The 20,757-nt window shown below is 41.4% G+C and overlaps 1 protein-coding gene across 2 annotated transcripts in view; it reads right to left on the reverse strand.

Annotated features, from left to right (window-relative positions):
- The window catches only part of SLC35F1 (solute carrier family 35 member F1), a 426,225-nt gene that overhangs the window by 25,842 nt on the left and 379,626 nt on the right, over positions 1-20,757 (reverse strand). The gene's annotated exons all lie outside the window — the stretch shown is intronic.

A 20,757-nucleotide genomic window follows, 5' to 3' on the forward strand; every position in this document is an offset into this window, starting at 1 on the left:
CTGAGGAAACAGAAATGAAAACATATTGTCCTTACTACCAAAGACTGAACAGTCTCAGTGGAGAACCAGAGGTACAGATGGAAAAAGATAATACAATGCGCTTATGGCGTGCTGATTCTCATTGTAGTCGATGGCAGCTGTCCTAGTCTTGACCACATCCTGCATCTGTTACCCAGTCCAGGCTCACCCTGCTCATTGCACTATAGGCTAACAAATCCAAGTGTTGAGATCTTGAGGCAAGGAATACAACTTTGGAGAGCCAGCTGACCCAGAAGATGGCAGACGAATGGCTTGAAATTACCATCTTGTCGGGGCCCGGATGCTAGGTTCTTCTATGGTCAGAGATGGGGGAAGGTTAGGACACAAAGTAAAAATGACCATTTAATTCTTGCAAATGTCTCCTAGAACAGCAAGCCTCAGGCAGGGGGATATGTGAGTTTCATTTCCTTACAGTCATTTCACTGGTGGTATGAAATGGAATATCTGCTATTATATCAACAAACAAAGATGCCACAGCTATCTGCAATTCCAGCTCTCCAAATGTGAACCCCTGAGCCACTCCAGCAAGCAGCAGATGAGGGGCGCCATTTCCCACACAAAGAACTCAGGAAAGTCACAGTCCTTCACAGGGTCAGGCTGTCTCCCTGTGAACCAAGCAAAGGCATCCTAGCCCAAGGGCCATGAAGAGGAGGAGGGCAGGCAGGGCTCCCTGAGGCAGGCCATTAAGTATGCCTATAAAATCAAAAGCAGCAAAATAAGAGTTAAAGTCACAGAAGCAGAGCCAGTACGGATTTAAAATTAACCCTTCCCAATTACACATCCATTTGGAAAAAAAGAATCAATTTGATTTTCCTTTTGGGGGGAGGGGCACCAATTCCTTTATTTGAGGGAATGGTACTAAGGAAAGAACTTGAGTAGACATTTTGGTACAACTTATAGCAAAGGTGCAGTACAAATATGCATGTACTGCCTTGGTGACCAGGGACATCAGCCCTGTGGCTATAGGAAGCCAGGCTGAGGAGGTTTGGCTTTCCTCATCCCTGTTTCCCAGGGTGTGCTTGTCAAAGAGATACTCTGCCATGCCAGACTTGATTTTCCTATTTTATTTTTTTATGCTCATAGTCTAAAACTACCAGGCTTCCCCAGTGGCTCAGATGGTAAAAGTATCTGCCCGAAATGCAGGAGACCCAGGTTTGATCCCTGGGTCGAGAAGATTCCCTGGAAAAGGGAAAGGCTACCCACTCCAGTATTCTTGCCTGGAGAATTCCATGGACAGAGGAGTCTGGTGGGCTATATAGTCTATGCGGTCACAAAGAATCAGACACTGCTGAGTGACTAATACTTTCACTTTACTAAAACTAGGAGGAACTGGTAAAAAAAAAATTAATTGGAAGCTGGAAGAAAATAGGAAAAGGATTGAGAGAGTCTATAAAGTTGCAATGTTATTATAAAGAGTTATAAGATGGCTGTGTGGTGTGTGTGCTCAGTTGTCTGACCCTTTGGGATCCCATGGACTGTAGCCTGCCAGGCTCCTCTGCCTATGGAATTTTCCAGGCAAGAATACTGGAGGGGGTTGCCATTTCCTACTCCAGGGGATTGTCCCGACTCAAAGATCGAACCTACATCTCTTGTGTCGCCTGCATTGGCAGGCAGATTCTTTACCACTACCCCACAGTGTTCAATAATAGGAAAGGCAGTTTTGAAAATGGCAGATAGAAAAATTATTCGTGTGGCTAAATGTCCTTGCTGTAATATTTTGTTGTTTACCTTACTCTCTCTCTCTTTTAGCACCAGCAAGGTAGTTAAGACTAAAGATCACTTTTTGATTTTCTTTCCAGAGCCCACATCACTGACTTTAATTCCTTTATCGATCACAGTCATATGATAATACTTCTTCAGATGGCTTGTATACTGGATTCAGCTTATAACAGCTTCACTAAACTTGATTAATGCTGTTAAATAATTCTTTTCTTTATGAATTTGTTTATAAAATAAGATGGTAGCCAAACGGTATGGAGGTCAAGAAGAAACAGAAACCACGGACTGGTTCCAAATTGGGAAAGGAGTCCATCAAGGCTGTGTATTGTCACCCTGCTTATTTAACTTATACGCAGAGTACATCATGAGAAATGCTGGGCTGGATGAAGCTCAAGCTGGAATCAAGGTTGCCGAGAGAAGTATCAATAACCTCAGATACGCAGGTGACACTACACATATGGCAGAAAGTGAAGAGGAACTAAAGAGCCTCTTGATGATGGTGAAGAGGAGAGTAAAAAAGCTTGTTTAAAACTCAACATTCAAAAGACTAAGACCATGACATCTGGTCCCACCACTTCATGGCAAATAGATGGGGAAACAATGGAAACACTGACAGATTTTATTTCCTTGGATTCCAGAATCTCTGTGATGGTGACTGCAGCCATGAAATTAAAAGATACTTGCTCTTCGGAAGAAAAGCTATGGCAAACCTAGAGAGCATGTTAAATAGCAGAGATATTACTTTGTTAACAAAGGTCCATCTAGTCAAAGCTACGGTTTTTCCAGTAGTATGCACAGATGTGAAAGTTGGACCATAAAGTAAGCTGAGTGCCAGAGAACTGATGCTTCTGAACCGTGGTTTTGGAGAAGACTCTTGAGAGTCCCTTGGACTGCAAGGAGATGCAACCAGTCAATCCTAAAGGAAATCAGTCCTGAATACTCATCAGAAGGACTGATGCTGAAGCTGAAGCTCCAACACTTTGGCCACCTGATGCGAAGAAATGACTCATTGGAAAAGACCCTGATGCTGGGAAAGATTGAAGGCAGGAGGAGAAGGGGACGACTGAGGATAAGATGGTTGGATGGAATCACCAACTCAAAGGACATGAGTTTGCGTAAGCTCTGGGAGTTGGTGATGGACAGGGAAGCCTGGCGTGCTGCAGTCCGTGGGGTCGCAAAGAGTTGGACACGACTGAGCGACTGAAGAGCTTCATCCTTTACTTGAAACTTTCCCTGATGTCTCAGAAGATAAAGAATCTGCTTGCAACGCAGGAGACCCAGGTTTGATCCCTGAGTTGGGAAGATCCCCTGGAGAAGGGAACGTCTACCAACTCCAGTATTCTTGCCTGGAGAATTCCATGGACAGAGGAGCCTGGTGGCCTACAGTCCATGGGGTCACAGAGTCGGACACAACTGAATGACTAACATTTTCACTTCACTTTCAACAAATGAAATGAGCTTGTTCCTAACAGTAGCAACATTTCAAATATTTTGATACTGACTTTCATTTTCAAAAAACCCTCATGCATCTCCAGTTTCAAGTGAGAAACTTGCAAGGGAGGTTTTGGGTGTGAGGCTGCCTCTGTTGCAGCAGATGGAGGCAGAGACATTAAGAATCCGGCTCTGAGATTAGAACTGCATTCTATCCACAAACCGGATTCAAATCCTAGCTCCTCTCCTCTCTGTCATTTTGGACAAGTTCCTTTCCAGGTCCAAGTTCCTCATCAGTACAGTGGGGATAACCGTACCTACTGTATAGAGTGGTTATAAGGATAAAATTAGGTAAAGCATGTGAGCACTTGTCCTAGTGCCTACATCACAGTGAGGATTCAATCTACACTGGCCCCACTGTAATCATCAATGACTGTATGTATCAGCGTTACCACATTTTTATATAATCATTGATTAAATTGCCTTTCTTTTATAGGCTCTTGACTACAGGACTGTGTCTTTCTTGACCAGTGTCAAGTACAGAGTCTGGCATAGTATGTGTGTTGTGAGTCGTGTCCGACTCTTTGTGACCCCATGGACTATAGCCCCAGGTTCCTCTGTTCATGGAATTCTCCAGGCAAGAATACTGGAGTGGGTTGCCATTTCCATATCTATTAAGTTTTATTTGCTCTTTGTTTACAGTTTGAATGAATTAATGCATTTATTTATTATTATTTTGGTATTAAACATCTAAGTTGAGATTTAATAATCAAATGACTTTAATGGGCCTAAATCTATACGACTACAAAACTACATGGTTTGAAAGCCATTTCAATGTACTTTTACAAATATATTGACTAGATTATGTGAGGAAGAGGACAATTTTTAAAGGAGGCATTCTTTTTATATTGACTAAAAGATGGCAGGGGTGAGCAGAAAGGAACATAGGAAACCCTCAGAGAGCTGTGCAGTAGGATATGAAGTGACCATGGGCTAACGCTCTACTTTTACTGGATATGTGTACCAACCTCCAGGAGGAGCTGGTTTTTCTTTCCTTCCTTGAGTATGAACGTCAAAAGATTTCTTTTACGATGTATGCCTCTTTGTAACATGGCTTTTACAAGGTTCCTGATGTTGGGCTCTGATTGTTTTTGTTCAATGACCCCACTTGGACCTATTAATGATCAGAACTGATTGTGATTTAATAGGTAATGAAAAGCTAAAAGATTCTCTTAGCTCTTAAAGAGAGACATATGGTAGTTTTCTCTCCAAAAGCACAAAGATTCAACAGATAGAAATGATCACTTGTGAGAGGTAGAGGAAAGACCTGGAAAAGAAAGGTTGTTGATGGGTTTCTTAAGAAAGTGGGGTTCAAGGGAATGAGACTTGCAGCTCCTGCAGCTATATGAGAAAAAGGAAAGGTTTAGATTTAAATCCAATTTAGGTCTAACTTATAGAGGTGACTGTGGCTCAGATCATGAACTTCTTATTGCCAAATTGAGACTTAAATTGAAGAAAGTGGGGAAAACCACTGGACCATTCAGGCATGACCTAAATCAAAACTCTTATGATTATAGAGTGGAAGTGAGAAATAGATTTAAGGGACTAGATCTGATAGACAGACTGCCTCATGAACTATGGACTAAGGTTCATGACATTGTACATAAGACAGGGATCAAGACCATCCCCAAGAAAAAGAAATGCAAAAAAGCAAAATGGCTGTCTGAGAAGGCCTTACAAACAGCTGTGAAAAGAAGAGATGTAAAAAGCAAAGGAGAAAAGGGAAAATATACCCATTGGAATGCAGAATTTCAAAGAATTGCACGGAGAGATAAGAAAGCTTTCCTCGGCAATCAATGCAAAGAAATAGAAGAAAACAATACAATGGGAAAGACTAGAGATCTCTTCAATAAAATTAGAGATACCAAGGGAACACTTCATGCAAAGGTGGGCACAATAAAGGACAGAAATGGTATGGACCTAACAGAAGCAGAAGATATTAAGAAGAGGTGGCAAGAATACACAGAAGAACTGTACAAAAAAGATCTTCACAACCCAGATAATCACAATGATGTGATCATTCACCTAGAGCCAGACATCTTGGAAAGTGAAGTCAAGTGGGCCTTAGGAAGCATCACTACAAACAAAGCTAGTGGAGGTGATGGAATTCCAGTGGAGCTGTTTCAAATCCTGAAAGATGATGCTCTGAAAGTGCTGCACTCAATATGCCAGCTAATTTGGAAAACTCAACAGTGGCCACAGGACTGGAAAAGGTCAGTTTTCATTCCAATCCCAAAGAAAAGCAATGTCAAAGAATGCTCAAACTACCGCACAATTGCACTCATCTCACATGCTAGTAAAGTAATGCTCAAAATTCTCCAAGTCAGGCTTCAGCAATACATGAACTGTGAACTTCCAGATGTTCAGGCTGGTTTTAGAAAAGGCAGAGGAAACAGAGATCAAATTGCCAACATCGGCTGGATCATCGAAAAAGCAAGAGAGTTACAGAAAAACATCTATTTCTGCTTTATTGAGTATGCTAAAGTCTTTGACTGTGTGGATCACAATAAACTGTGGAAAATTCTGAAGGAGATGGGAGTAACAGACCACCTGAGCTGCCTCTTGAGAAGTCTGTATGCAGGTCAGGAAGCAACAGTTAGAACTGGACATGGAACAACAGACTGGTCCCAAATAGGAAAAGGAGTACGTCAAGGCTGTATATTGTCACCCTGCTTATTTAACTTACATGCAGAGTAAATCATGAGAAGCGCTGGGCTGGAAGAAACACAAGCTGGAATCAAGATTGCTGGGAGAAATATCAATAACCTCAGATATGCAGATGACACCACCCTTGTGGCAGAAAGTGAAGAACTTAAGAGCCTCCTGATGAAAGTGAAAGAGGAGAGTGGAAAAGTTGGCTTAAAGCTCAACATTCAAAAAACTAAGATCATGGCATCCGGTCCCATCACTTCATGGGAAATAGATAGGGAAACAGTAGAAACAGTGGCTGAGTTTATTTTGGGGGGGCTCCAAAATCAGTGCAGATGGTGATTGCAGCCATGAAATTAAAAGACGCTTACTCCTTGGAAGGAAAGTTATGATCAATCTAGACAGCATATTAAAAAGCAGAGACATTACTTTGCCAACAAAGGTCCATCTAGTCAAGGCTATGGTTTTTCCAGTAGTCATGTCTGGATGTGAGAATTGGACTATAAAGAAAGCTGAGTGCCAAAGAATTGATGCTTTTGAACTGTGGTGTTGGAGAAGACTCTTGAGAGTCCCTTGGACTGCAAGGAGATCCAACCAGTCCAGCCTAAGGGAGATCGATCATGAATATTCATTGGAAGAACTGATGCTGAAGCTGAAACTCCAATACTATGGCCATCTGATGCGAAGAGCTAACTCATTGGAAAAGACCCTGATGCTGGGAAAGATTGAGGGCAGGAGGAGAAGGGGATGACAGAGGATGAGATGGTTGGATGGCATCACCGATTCAATGGACATGAGTATGGGTAAACTCCGGGAGCTGATGATGGATAGGGAGGCCTTGCATGCTGCGGTTCATGGGGTTGCAAAATTGGACATGACTGAATGACTGAACTGAACTGTAGAACTGAGGAAGCTTAGTGAAAATACGAGTGGAAGGAGAGAGAAAATAAGGTCCAATTAGAAAGACAAAAGATATAGGAAAAGAAAATTTCTCAATAGCTAGGAGGAAACAGGATTGAAAAACTTGGATTAGCCATCCCCCCATATAATTCTTTTCTATGTTGACTTAACATGTATTTTTTTCCTGTTTGTCTCAGTTTGTGTATGTACACACACAACACACATACCTCAGAGCCACTATGGCTGACCTGATAGGTCCTGCCTTGTGAACTTTTCTTAAAAAATTTTTTTTTACTTTATTTGAATGACATAAAATATTTAATTAAAACCACAAAAGGCAAAAAAGGGATGAAACATAAAAATAGGGACAAAAATCAAAGGCAAGGAATAGAAAATAGTAACAAACAGGGCAGATAATAATTCAGTTATATCAATAATCACTCTAAACATCAATGATCCAAATACATTCGGAACTCTTCTTGAGAGCAGCTGAGTAGCCTGAGAGAATAGCATCCCTGAAAGCTTCCTGTGTATGGCAGATGAGCAAAGGACAACACTTCCCAGCCTCCTGTGGTTCCAAGGCTACATATGAAGAGTGGAGGAACGAAATACCATGTCAGTCAGTCAGTTCAGTCGCTCAGTCGTGTCTGACTCTTTGCGACCCCATGGACTGCAGCACGCCAGGCCTCCCTGTCCATCATCAACTCCCGGAGTCTACTCGAACTCATGTCCATTGAGTCGGTGATGCCATCCAACCTTCTCCTCTGTTGTCCCCTTCTCCTCCTGCCTTCAATCTTTCCCAGCATCAGGGTCTTTTCAGATGAGTCAGTTCTTCACACCAGGTGGCCAAAGTATTGCAGTTTTAGCTTCAACATCAGTTCTTCCAATGAATATTCAGGATTGATTTTCTTTAGGATGGAATGGATGGATCTCCTTGCAGTCCAAGGGACTCTCAAGAGTCTTCTCCAACACCACAGTTCAAAAGCATCAATTCTTCAGCACTCAGCTTTCTTTATAGTCCAGTTCTCATATCCATACATGATTACTGGAAAAACCATAGCTTTGACTAGATGGACCATTGTTGGCAAAGTAATGTCTCTGCTTTTTGATATGCTGTCTAGATTGGTCAAAACTTTTCTTCCAAAGAGCAAGTGTCATTTAATTTCATGGCTGCAATCACCATCTGCAGAGGTTTTGGAGCCCCCCAAAATAAAGTCTATCACCGTTTGCATTGTTTCCCCATCTATTTGCCATGAAGTGATGGGAACAGATGCCATGATCTTCGTTTTCTGAATGTTGGGCTTTAAGCCAACTTGTTCTTTCTCCTCTTTCACTTTTATCAAGAGGCTCTTTAGTTCCTCTTGAATTTGTGCCATAAGGGTGGTGTCATCTGCATATCTGAGGTTATTGATATTTCTCCCAGCAATCTTGATTCCAGCTTGTGCTTCTTCCAGCCTGGCAATTTGCACGATGTACTCTGCATAGAAGTTAAATAAGCAGGTGACAATATACAGCCTTGACGTACTCCTTTTCCTATTTGGGACCAGTCTGTTGTTCCATGTCCAGTTCTATCTATTGCTTCTTGACCTGCATACAGATTTCTCAGGAGATAGGTCAGGTAGTCTGGTATTCCCATCTCTTTAAGAATTTTCCACATTTTGTTGTGATCCACACAGTCAAAGGCTTTGGCATGGTCAATAAAGCAGAAATATGTGTTTTTCTGGAACTCTCTTGCTTTTTTGATGATCCAACAGATGTTGGCAATTTGATCTCTGGTTCCTCTGCCTTTTCTAAATCAAGCTTGAACATCTGATCACGGTTCACATACTGTTGAAGCCATGCTCAGAGAATTTTGAGCATTACTTTGCTAGCATGTGAGATGAGTGCAATTGTGTGGTAGTTTGAGCATTCATAGCTCAAGGACAGCATCACTGGTAAAACTTCAAAAGATAAGTTACCTTGACCAAACAAAGGGGCTCTATTGGATATGAGCCTGCCATGGAAACCTGAGAATGGGTAAGAGTTGAAACTGGTTTCTCAGCTGCGTAAGGAAGCTGCTCAGAAATGAATTCAAGGATATTTCTAGGTCTTAGACATGGTTTCTGACATGGAGGTATTTCAGGTACACAAAGAACATGTGGCCACAATTATCATATCCTCTCTAGTTCTTATTCATCTTTTAAAGAGATACAGATATAATCAAACCTTTCTACATTAAAAATTTTTTTAATTGAATTTTTAAAAAACTTGTGTTTTTTTTGGGCCACACCATGAGGCATGTGCAATTTTAGTTCCCTGACCAGGGATTGAACCCACATCACCTGCACTGGAAGCATAGAGCCTTAACCCCTGGACCACCAGGAAAGCCCTCACTTTCCACATTTTAAACTGTTAATTAGAAAATACCTAGGATGGTAGAGTCTGGGAATCTGCAAATTTATCAGTTGCTTTAGAAGTCAATGCAACCATGGGTAAATGGAATGATGGAGGTTACACAGACAGGCTGGTAAAGGTGAGGTTTAATAGCTGCTGGGAAGAATTTCTGCATATGGAGACTGGCCTGGCATTTTCAGCAGCAAGTTATGCCTGGGAAGAATTAGACTTTTCATTAAACTTGTGAAACTGACCTGAATATTCTGCACATAAAGCACAGGCTCCTCTCCTTAGTACTACCACTCTGTGATGTGAAATGCCTATATAAAGATAAAGCTACTGGTACATCTAATTGAGATTTCTAGACCAAAAAACGAAACAAAACAAAACAAAATGAGCCCAATACTATTTCAAACAGAACCAGATTTCATAGTTTGGAGATCTTAGGTACCAGGGTAGTTTAAAGATTCATCAGTGACAAAATTGGGCAAAATACCTATCAAAAGAATGAATCATCATTAATGATAATGCTGCTGCCGTGGAATTTTTAAGTCCCAATATTATGCATAGGTAAAATTGGGTTTTATAACTAAATTGCCTGAGGAGCCCAAGGTCTTGAGTCCCCACTTGATATATGGTTTGAAAGGTGGACCCTGAGGACCACAGCTGACCTTCTGAGTGTCCTGGGGCAGGAAGGAGAAGATGGATTATCAGTGACAACACGTCTCTTAGCAGCTGTGTGAATCTCAAGGGTCTGTAGACCACACCTTGAACCTGGGAGTGGAATGGTAGGGAGAGAACCAGAGGCAGCTGGGCATTGCTGGGCAGGCTGCAAACTGTGTCCTCACTGCGATCCTGTGACAAAAGGCCCTGCCTGGTTCTGATCTATTGCTCCTGAGCCTGAGCCAGCTGCTATTCAGGGCAAGGAAACTAGACAGACCTGCCTCCACAGAAACGCCAACATAAACACACTGGTACTTGACCTCTTAATTTTGGCTCTGCCTTAACCTAGCAAGATCACTTTTATTATTATTAAGGGCACTAAAAATGCAGAAGTTCTGCTTCTGGGTTTACTGAGCTGGAAATAAACTGCCCACAAAGGCCTGAGGTTTTCCAAGTTCTTTGGATCTGCTTCATTGTTGCTTTATCTCCTACTCTTGTCTCCTTGTATTTCTCCTCTTCTTCTTTTTTCTTCATTTTTTTAAAGAAAAAAAAAAGGGGGGGCTACATTTCTCTGGCTACATTTTGCAATACCTCTTTATTCTGAGTCATAGCACAGAAAATATTAAATGTGGCATGGTACACGACAGACACCAAAATTGGTTGTTTTTAGGGACTAAGAATACTGACCTCCAAGCCTGATTCCACATGCTTTCTCCAACTGGGAGAAAAGAAATAACCCCAAATTCATGCTAATCTAATCAAGAGAGAAAATAAGTTAATAAGTGCCTTAGTTAAAATGCCAAATGGTCTTTCAATCCATGTCAGAAAACTAAGACATTGCTAAGGTTTAAATATTTGGGAAACAAACTTACCCTCCAAGAATCTTATTGTTAAGGAGAGAAGCAGCAGCCAGGGCCCTTGCCTCTCTGTGGCCTGAGGCTGTCACTCATGTCAAGCCTATACCTCCAATGTAATCTGAGTTCAGTTTACGATGCCTTCTGTTTGGTTTGCAAAACCAATTCATTTGGCAGTGTAATCTGTGCAGCCAATCACATCTAAGGCCAATCAGGGTTCTTTTACACGCAAATCTCTTCCCCTGTGGGTAATTTCACACATGAGTACAGCAATAAGGAGTTAAAAATGGGTTCCTGCCACTATCTTTTATATGACAAACAGACATTTTCACTTGGTTTGATGAAGTGATAGAAATCCTTGTTCACGGAGATTCTATTCTCTGCAGTCCAGCCAAAGAAGGTCATCATAGCCAAGTTGGAAGTGGAATAAAAGGGGCAATAGTCTGTGGGTAATTGGACCATAAAAAAGGCTGAGCACCAAAGAAGCGATGCTTTCGAACGGTAATGCTGGAGAAGACTCTTGAGCCTCCCTTGGATAGCAAGGAGATCAACCAGTCAATCCTAAAGGAAATCAACCCTGAATATTCATTGGAAGGACTGATGCTGAAGTTCCAACACTTCAGCCACCCGATGCAAAGAGCCAAGTCATTGAAAAAGACCCTGATGCTGGGAAAGATTGAAGGCAAAAGAAGAGGGCAGCAGAGGATGAGATGGTTAGATAGCATCATCGACTCAGTGGACATGAATTTGAGCAAACTCTGGGGGACAGTAGAGGACAGGGGAGCCTGGTGTGTACAGTCCATGGGGCTCACAAAGAATTGAACATGACTTAGGGACTGAAGAGCAACAAGGTTGTGCGAATGTTTAATTACAGGCTCAGTTACAACAAAGCCATCTGATGGCTCATTAGGTCATCCCACCAGGTAAAGAACCACAGGGTCAGCTGAGACACTTGCTGAGACAAGTGGAATACAGAATGGATATTGGAAGAAGGTAGTTCTAAGTTCCAGCTATACTAATATGATCAGTTGCAGAAATAAGGACAGTAACTGTCATGAGTATTTACTCATTTCATTTTAAATATGCTTGTCTGTGTGTGTGTCTGTATAAAATATTTTTGTTTTCTCCCTTCCCTTATCCCCTTATCAGAAAGGATGCATTGACTTTACATCTTAGTGTTTAACTAACAGGATGTCAAGGAGAAGAGCGAACATCCCCCAAGTTGTTTGCATCCTCTTCCAGGGAAAAGGCTACTGTGTTTTCAGTTGTGCGCAGGCCAGTTGTGTCATGTTGGGCAAAAGTATGACTTCGTTATTGTCTTTATGTTGAGATTAAGTATGATTTAAGGAGATGTGTGTATATGGGTGCCAAGCTGAGAAGACGTAGACTTGTGATAGTTAATTTTACATGTCAGCTTGGCTAAGCCATAGTATCTAGGTATTGGTCAGATATGAGTCTAGATGTTGCCATGAAGATATTTTCTAGATGGAATTAACATTTAAATCAGTAGACACTGATTAAAGTAGATTAACCCCCATCATATGGATAGACTTCTTTCAGTCAGTTGATGTCTTGAGATAAAGGACTGAGGTCAGTGAGGGAGTAGAAATTGTATCTTTCTATTCAACCTACAACACCAACTCTTCCCCGGGACTCCAGCCTGCCAGCCTGCTCTTCAGATTTCAAGCTTGCCGACCTCTACAATGGCATGTGCCACTTCCTGGGCTTGATAAAGGACAGAAATGGTCTGGACCTAACAGAAGCAGAAGATATTAAGAAGAGGTGGCAAGAATACACAGAAGAACTGTACAAAAAAGATCTTCACGGCCCAGATAATCATGATGATGTGATCACTAATCTAGAGCCAGACATCCTGGAATGTGAAGTCAAGTGGGCCTTGGAAAGCATCGCTATGAACAAAGCTAGTGGAGGTGATGGAATTCCAGTAGAGCTGTTTCAAATCCTGAAAGATGATGCTGGGAAAGTGCTGCACTCAATATGTCAGCAAATTTGGAAAACTCAGCAATGGCCACAGGACTGGAAAAGGTCAGTTCTCATTCCAATCCCAAAGAAAGGCAATGCCAAAGAATGCTCAAACTACCACACAATTACACTCATCTCACATGCTAGTAAAGTAATGCTCAAAATTCTCCAAGCCAGGCTTCAGCAATACGTGAACTATGAACTTCCAGATGTTCAGGCTGGTTTTAGAAAAGGCAGAGGAAACAGAGATCAAATTGCCAACATCTGCTGGATCATGGAAAAAGCAAGAAAGTTCCAGAAAAACATCTATTTCTGCTTTCTTGACTATGCCAAAGCCTTTGACTGTGTGGATCACAATAAACTGTGGAAAATTCTGAAAGAGATGGGAATACCAGACCACCTGACCTGCCTCCTGAGATATCTGTATGCAGGTCAGGAAGCAACAGTTAGAACTGGACAAGGAACAATGGACTGGTCCCAAATAGGAAAAGGAGTACGTCAAGGCTGTATATTGTCACCCTGCTTATTTAACTTACATGCAGAGTACATCTTGAGAAACGCTGGACTGGAAGAAACACAAGCTGGAATCAAGATTGCCGGGAGAAATATCAATAACCTCAGATATGCAGATGACACCACCCTTATGGCAGAAAGTGAAGAGGAACTAAAAAGCCTCTTGATGAAAATGAAAGTGGAGAGTGAAAAAGTTGGCTTAAAGCTCAATATTCAGAAAACGAAGATCATGGCATCTGGTCCCATCACTTCATGGGAAATAGATGGGAAACAGTGGAAACAGTGTCAGACTTTATTGTTTTGGGCTCCAAAATCACTGCAGATGGTGACTGCAGCCATGAAATTAAAAGACGCTTACTCCTTGGAAGAAAAGTTATGACCAACCTAGATAGCATATCCAAAAACAGAGACATTACTTTGCCGACTAAGGTCCGTCTAGTCAAGGCTATGGTTTTTCCAGTGGTCATGTATGGATGTGAGAGTTGGACTGTGAAGAAAGCTGAGCGCCGAAGAATTGATGCTTTTGAACTGTGGTGTTGGAGAAGACTCTTGAGAGTCCCTTGGACTGCAAGGAGATCCAACCAGTTCATTCTGAAGGAGACCAGCCCTGGCATTTCTTTGGAAGGACTGATGCTAAAGCTGAAACTCCAGTACTTTGGCCACCTCATGCGAAGAGTTGACTCACTGGAAAAGACTCTGATGCTGGGAGGGATTGGGGGCCGGAGGAGAAGGGGACGACAGAGGATGAGATGACTCGATGGCATCACAGACTCGATGGACGTGAGTTTGAGTGAACTCTGGGAGATGGTGATGGACAGGGAGGCCTGGCGTGCTGTGATTCATGGGGTCACAAAGAGTCAGACACGACTGAGCGACTGAACTGAACTGAACTGTATCTCTCTAAATAGGAAGCTAGATAGATAGGAATATGTAGAGACAGAGAGAAGGATAGATACACAAACACACACAGACATCCTATCGGTTCGATTTCTCTGGAAAACCCTAATACAATTAACAATGCAAATATTTGTTATACTAAAGGTCTAGATGCTGATGTGAATTTTTATAACAATTTATTCCCATGGTAAGTTTTTGAGATGGAGTGTTTAATGATATTTTCCAGGTAATATCAGGGCTCCCTGCTGGCTCAGCGATAAAGAATCCAGTGGCAATGCAAGAGATATGGGTTTGATCCCTGGGTTGGGAAGATCCCCTGGAGAAGGAAATGGCAACCCACTCTACTATTCTCTCCTGGGAAACCTCATGGACAGAAGAGCCCAGTGGGTTACAATCCGGGGGGACACAAGAGTCAGACATGACTTAGCAACTAAACCATCACTGCCAGGCAATATCAAGTGGCAATTCACAGTATGAGCTCTAGAGTCAGAATGTAGGGGTTTGCATATCTGTTTGACACTTCCTTGCTATGGTCTTAGACAAGTTCTTTACTTCTCCACATCTCTGAGTTCTCATCAGTTAATGAAGGATAATAATAGTACTTCCCTGTTGTGAGCATTAAACTAAATACATATATAAAACTTTTGGTGCAGTGCTTGGCACACAGCAAATGTTCAAAAAATGTCAGCTATATTGTTATCTTTACATCAGAGGGAGTAAATGCTAAAGCAAAGATAGATATAAAAACCTTGAGTAACTCTTTCTGAAAAGTTCAACACGAATCAAGTTGAACTGCAAATGCATTTATAGAATTGGCAACTTAAAAAAAGAGTGTGACAATCAATCCATATGGAGAGAAGGCTTTTTTGGCAATGAAAATAATAACCCCCGGCTTATAAGTTCAGTGTCTGGACTTAAGTTTTCCTACAATGGTGATTACATAAGTCCTTATAAATTCCTATTCTGCTTTACCTTGTTTATTAACTGTGAGCAACTACTCCCCATTGACACAAATCATGTTTGAGCAGCCGTGAGTATACGTAAATTTAGCAGTTCACTTTACTTCCTCATTATGTTAAGCTTTAAAGTAGACCCCAAATTACATCCACATCCTAATCCCTGGAATCTGTGACTCTTAGTTACCCTACCTGGAGAAAGGGTCTTTGCAGATGTGTTTGAGGATTTTGAGATGATAGATTAGCCTGGGTGCTGTGGACTGAATTGTGCACCACCCCCTACCCCCAACAAATTAGTATATTGAAGCCATGACCCTCAATGTGTCTGCATTCCGAGATGGGGCCTCTATTAAGGTGAAAAGTGAAAGTGAAAGTCACTCAGTCGTGTCTGACTCTTTGCAACCCCATGGACTATAGTCTATGGAGTTCTCCAGGCCAGAATACTGGAGCAGATAGCCATTCCCTTCTCCAGCTCTGTTAAGTTAATTAAGGTTAAATGCAGTCATAAAGAAGAACTAGCATCCGTATGAGAAGTGATCAGAGAACTCTCTCTGACTGCCCCTTACTCGTCCCATGTGTACACACAGAGGAAAGGCCATGTGAAGATGTGGGAAGGCAGTTGTCTGTAAGTCAGGAAGACAGCCCTCACCAGAAACTGGACCCTGCTGGAGCCTGGTCTGGGACTTTCAGCCTTCAAAAGTGTGACAATAATTTTTCTGTTCTCTAAGCCACCCAGCCTGTGGTATTTTGTATGGTGGCTAGAGCACAGTAATACATACAAGTTATTCAGGTGGGCCCTAAATACAATCACATGTATCTTACAAGAAGGAGCAGAGGGAGATTTCAGACTCACAGAGAAGAAGGGGATATGAAGACAGAGGGGAAAGAGATTTGAAGATGCTGGCCTTAAAGACTGGAGTGACAGAGCCACAGGCCAAGGAATGTGGGCAGCCAGAGAAGCTGGACAGGAACACATTCTCCCCCAGAGCCTCAAGTTGGAACATGGCTCTGCTGAACCTTAGTCTTGCCCTGGGGAAGCTGATTTTGAACATCGGGCCCCAGAACTGTGAGAGAATAAATGTCTGTGTGTTTTAAGCCACCGAAGTTTGCAGTAATCTGTTACAGTAGTCCTATGAAACTAAGAGACTCACTAATTAATTATTCATTTAATAACTGAGCTTAGCTGTGATCTGAAATCCTAATTATTGCCTCACCATCCATCTATTCAAGAAATGCTTACTGAGTTCCTATTATGTGTCCTGTGCTGGGAATGCAGCGACAAATACTATAAAATGGATATCATTCTGTTTGGTTTCCAGTTTGTTGTGGGAGACAGATTAAAACTAAGTTGAAGGAATTAATCTGCAATACAACTTTGGGAAATACTGGTGTTGCTGCAGAAACTCATATATTCTGGCTCCCCCACTTCTTCCTCGGAACAGTTTTCTCAGCATTTATCTGAGAGACTGTCTGCCAGACTTGAAGTCCTAAGAAAGTCTGCCAAATAAAATATAACTCTCACCTTTTAGGTTGTACCTTTTTTTTTCTTTTTTCTCAACTGACAGAGCCATAGGACATAGGCATTCAGGAAAGTTATCACTTGATTTTTAAGTTGACCTTAGAGGTCAGGATGGCACCTACATTTTGCTCAAAATGCAATAAGAAAGAAGTATTAAATGGTATTCAGAAGACGAGAGCATGGTCTGGTTGGTATTTTAAAAGAAACACCCTGGCTTCTGGTGGGCCATTAACTGTAGAGTATGTCAACTAAAAAAAAAAGTACAACCTAAAAGTTAAGAATTATATTTTATTTGGCAGACAAAACTGAGCATTGAAGCCTGGGATGCAGCTTCTCAGACTGCTGTAAGGCACTGCTCCAAAGAGGTAAGGCAGGAATCAGACACATAGGAGTGTGTGAAAGGAAGACCAGGTTATCAGAACATCAAAAGATTACTATTAATTAAAGAAAAACAGACATCTCAAGTCAAGGAATTTAGCACTTTTCTATGAATGGGAAGATGCAAGAGTATGGACTCACTGAAATCTGAGTCTCCTCCGGGTGCACCACCAGGAATGGCTGCTGAATTCCCTCAGGGCTCACTGCTGGGGAGGCTGTAAAGTGGGGGCTGTTAAGTGATGCCTGCTACTGCCTTTGCGGGTGTGGCAGGCAGCAGGTTTCATTGATAAGAGGGATAAGGGGAAGCAGGAAGACCAAGAGGCTATTGAAATGGCCTAAGCGAGAAATGGTTGTGTTCTGAACCAAGATGATGGCAGTGGAAACAAGGGAGTCTATTTTGGAGGAGGACAGGCAGAATTTGTTGATGGAGTAAAGCAAGCTGGGGAGTGAAGAAAGAAATTAAGAATCTCAGTTATTGAAGCTGACTGCTCTGAGAGTATAAGCTTCTCTTCTAGGCATTTCTCATGGTACTTTTTATTCCTCCTGTCGTCATATATCATCTTTTTAAACAGAGAGGATTTACTCTAAACATCTTCTATAGTGCAACTATACACCATGCAGCGTGGTAGGTATAATTCCTGCCAATATTTTATCTATAAAGTTATCTCATTTCTCCATTAGCCTATTTTCTCGCCACCTGAGAAGTGTTCTAAGAGGAGAACCATATTTAAGAAAGTATGCATGGGTGTGTGCAAAGTCACTTCAGTCATGTCAGACTCTCTGCGACCCTACGGACCGTAGCCTGCCAGGCTCCTCTGTCCATGGGATTCTCCAGCCAAGAATACTGCAGCGGGTTGTCATGCCCTCTTCCGGGGATCTTCCCAACCCACGGATCAAACATGCATTTCCTACATCTCCGGCACTAGCAGCTGGGTTCTTTTCCACTAGCACTACTTGGGAAGCTGTAGGAAACTATAATTCAAAACAATTCTAAATTAAGATTTATAGTTACCAAGCAAAGCTGAGGTCTACTTTCTCCAAAGTATTTTCACGTATATCACCTCATTTGATTTTCAGAAAACTAGTCCCTCAGAGAAGCATGGAGCTCTATGATGAATGACTTGGAGCTGAGGAAGCAGGAGGTGTGAGAAGGTTTAGTAGAGAAGCTAGGGCTCCATCTTGCAGTGACAGCTGACACAGTGCCCAGAGGCCTTGACATTCCACCCAATTCTCTTTCCACCTAACTGCACTGCAATGGTTAACTGCACTGCAACATAAATCTTTTTGTTTCTTCCATTCCCTATATCCAAGCTTCTAGGGCAATCCATATCTCTTACTTAATTCAACATATCTTAGAACAAGTTTAATAGATTATTGATGAATTTGAAAGCTATTCTTTCTCAATTCATAGAAATAAACAATCATCAAGAAATATCCCAGCTGCAGGAGGGGGAAATCCCTTGACAAAATGAAAAATGAACTTTCCTGCAACCGTATTGGGCTTCCCTGATGGCTCAGTGCTAAAGAATTGGTCTGACAATGAAGATTCAATCCCTGGGTTGGGCAGATCCCTCAAGAAGGAAATGGCTACCCACTCCAGTATTCCTGCCTGGAAAATCCCATGGGCAGAGGAGCCTGGTGGGCTACAGTCCATGGGGTCACAGTTGGACATGAGTGATCACACACACCATCGGAATTCCTAATTTTCTTCTCTCACTTGCGCCTGGTGGTGGCAGGAGAGGCAGAAAAATGAAATGCATTTATCATAAAGAATATCTTGATGTGGCAACTGTCAAGGAAGAAATCATTGCACGGTTTTAATGGCTAACCCATTTTTTTTCTAAATAAGGAGTTTGGTACTGTTGACTGAAAGAAAATGCACTGCCTGTAAGTTGAGATTTATGTTTTATTTGGTGAATTTTCTGAGGATTTAAGCCCAAGAGACAGGCCCTCAGGCAGCTATTATAGGGAATGTTCTGAAAAAGTAAGGGAGCAACCAGTATATACAGGCATTTTGCAGAAACAAATTGGGTAAACATCAATAGATTTCTGCTAAACAAAAAATAAACATCTCAGGTTAATAAATTTAATAAATACATAAAGCATTTATTTATGGGAAGATGCAAGAGTCCTGGGTCACTGAAATCATTTCTCTGACATGCTCATTAACTGTCTAGGGTCAGTATCCTGTTTTTCTCCAGTCTGAATCCCCTTAAGGTGCATAGTCTTGACTATAGTGGCTGATAGCTTGATGGCTGCAACATTCTTTGTTTACTGATAAGGCAGGTAACATTATTCATCCACAGAACCTGATAAACAGCTGCCACCTTCTCTTAGATAGCCCTCAAAACTCACCTTTTAATTCCAAAATATCACTGAGAAGTATCGGCAATATGGAAGAATATTTGGTTATTTCATCATAAAATCATATAATTATTGTTACATTTTCCCAGAATTATATAATACCTGAAATCCATAAAGTGCTTATAAAAAATGTGACAGACATTCAACACTTGTTCTTTTTCCCCCTTTAAAAAAATTAATTTATTTTTTATTGAAGGAAAATTGCTTTACAGAATTTTGCTGTTTTCTGCCAAACCTCAAGATGAATCAGCCATGGGTATACATATATCCCCTCCCTTCTGAAGCTCCCTCCCATCTCCCTTCCCATCCCACCCCATTTTTCCCCTTTTAATTTAAACTTTGTACCTATTATTGGGCACGTATACATTGCTATATTTAAAATGAATAACCAACAAGGATCTACTGCATAGCACATGGACTCTGCTTGGATGGGAGGGGAGTTCAGGGGGAAATGGATATACGTGTATACATATAGGGCTGAACTCCTTTGTTGTGCAGGTGAAACTATCACAGCATTGCTTGTTCATCAGCTATAACCCATTACAAAATTAAAGTTTTTTAAAAATTAAGTTATCTAATGTCTTAAGACTTGCAAACAATGTGACCTTTGGGTTATGTTACTATTATATAGACATGTTTTAAAAAATAAAAATCTAGAGGCCTCCCCTAAATTTGACATCCATGAACTGATATACTCATCTATATGTCTCTCTTAATATACAGTTTAGAGGGAGATGGTGAGAACTCACAAAGCTGTAAAGAGATCTGTCACTTGGAAATAATCTTTATTGTCAAGTTAACCTGTGCGTACTCACAATGGTATCTTTTCTCTGGACTTGTGATTCTGGGAAAGTTAATTTTAATCTTGCTGTTATCATCTGATATTATTGTTTCTTCTGGGATACACTGTATGCAGAAAATCAGTTTAGAACGTGCACCTTGTCTCCAAATGCTTCTGCTCATCCTTCTCTGTAAGCTATGGCTTTAATATCCTTTATCTTAACTCAGAGGTGCTGTTTAGCTTTATGTAAAATGAAAACAATTAACCAATCAACTGAAGACCTCTCACTATAATGTACGCAAGCCACAGATATTCTTAAAACAGAACTAACAGATGCACCCTTAGATGCCACCAAGAACTCAAATAGGCGGCAGACACTCCACTTACTCTAAAACTGCATGGAAATGATTACAATTAACTTTGAAAACAAGTCCACACACTTGAAGTCCAAAAAAAAATCGTAGCATTTTGTGTAGAGCTTTCATTTTATTAACGAGGCACTTGGCAGAGGAAATGGCTATTTCCTGGTGCTGAAGATTAGGGAAAAGTTTGCAAGGACAGTTACAGTCTCTGTCAGGGTCAGTAAACTAATGTATCTGGCAGTTGCCTTGTTTTGTAAATAAAGTTTTATTGGAAGACAGCCATGTCCATGGCACAGCAGAGTAGTTGTGAAGACGA

This window comes from Ovis canadensis, chromosome 8 (assembly GCF_042477335.2).
Source record: "Ovis canadensis isolate MfBH-ARS-UI-01 breed Bighorn chromosome 8, ARS-UI_OviCan_v2, whole genome shotgun sequence".
In the NCBI taxonomy this organism is placed as follows: Eukaryota; Metazoa; Chordata; class Mammalia; order Artiodactyla; family Bovidae; genus Ovis; species Ovis canadensis.